The sequence below is a fragment of the Nanorana parkeri genome, unplaced genomic scaffold, assembly GCF_000935625.1.
Source record: "Nanorana parkeri isolate BGI_ZX_2015 unplaced genomic scaffold, ASM93562v1 scaffold676, whole genome shotgun sequence".
NCBI classification, from domain to species: Eukaryota; Metazoa; Chordata; class Amphibia; order Anura; family Dicroglossidae; genus Nanorana; species Nanorana parkeri.
Window position 1 is genome coordinate 24,626 of NW_017306944.1, and position 1,350 is coordinate 25,975.

Here is a 1,350-nt window from a genome sequence, read left to right on the forward strand (position 1 = left end):
ATCAGGGGTCTGTTTAGACCCCCAATATTTCCCCAAAGCCCCTAAAAGTAAAGTAAAAAATAAAAATATTTAATAAAAAATTAATTAATAAATAAAAATTGATTTAAAAAAATGAAAAAGTTTCAAAAAAAATAAAATATTAAAATTTGAAAAATTAAAATAAAAACATGTGTGTGTGGGGGGGAGGTGCAGGGTACAGTTCCAGTGGTTGTTTATATAATGGGGGGGGGGAAAAAAAATTTCTGCCCCGGGCGCCCAGAACTCTGGTTACGCCACTGGCCCCGTGCGAGCCTGGGACCAGCACAGCAGCTCTGCGGCCGGAGATCAAACGGAGCTCAGTAGACGAGATCTCTGCTTCATCAGCTTCTCTGGAGGTCCCTAGGTGCCATTAGGGGTCTTAAAGACCCCTGATGTCTCCATAAAGAGGACCCGACACTGAAAATTGGCTATCACAAAGGGGGCTTGTTAGTCCCCTATGTGATAGCAATAAAGCTAAGTGAAAAAAAAAGGTTTAAAATAATTAGTTAAAAAAATTAAAAGTCACATATAAAGGTAATAAAAAAAATTGAATTTTTTAAAAGTACCCCGCCCACACATACACATGCAAACATGCGTCGAGTGCGCCTACATGCGGAAACGACGATCGCATCCATCACGCCGCACGTGTTACATATTGCCGTGAACGTCGCAGTGAGAGCAATAATTCTAGGGCCATCAATCACTGATAACACTAAAGTGATGAGCGGTAAAAGCTTTTACAGCGTCGCCTATGGCCAATTTTGTGTACGGTAGTTTTTGCGAGTTCGCGGGCGCACGCAATTTTTAAGCTTGACATGTTTGGTGTCTATTTACCCGACGTGACCCCGTCTTTTATGTTTTGCCAAAAATGTGGGTAATAATAAATGTTTTATAACATAACGTAGGGAAAACAGTTTAAAAAAAAAATGTTGGTACTTTTTTCATTATACAGTAAAAAATAAAACCCCCAGTGGTGAATAAATACCACCAAAACAAAGCTCTATCTGTCCCAAAAAAGGGTAAAAAATTCATTTCAGTACAGCGTTGCATGAAGGAATAAATGTCAGTCAAAGTACCACAGCGCTGAATACTGAAAAATGGCCTGGACAGGAAGGGGTAGTGTAAACTCAGCAAAGGTCAGCAAGTGGTTAAAAACCCTTTTATTGTGACAAATAAAAATTAATCTCTGGACCAATTCCTAAAACATGGCACTCTCATCCTTTTGCTCAATACAAGAAAATGAACACAAAAAAAAATACTTTCTGCTGCTTACAATTCCTAAGTCATGGTGGCTGCATTATTTTTTTCCCCCCAACAGACCCCCCCCCCCCA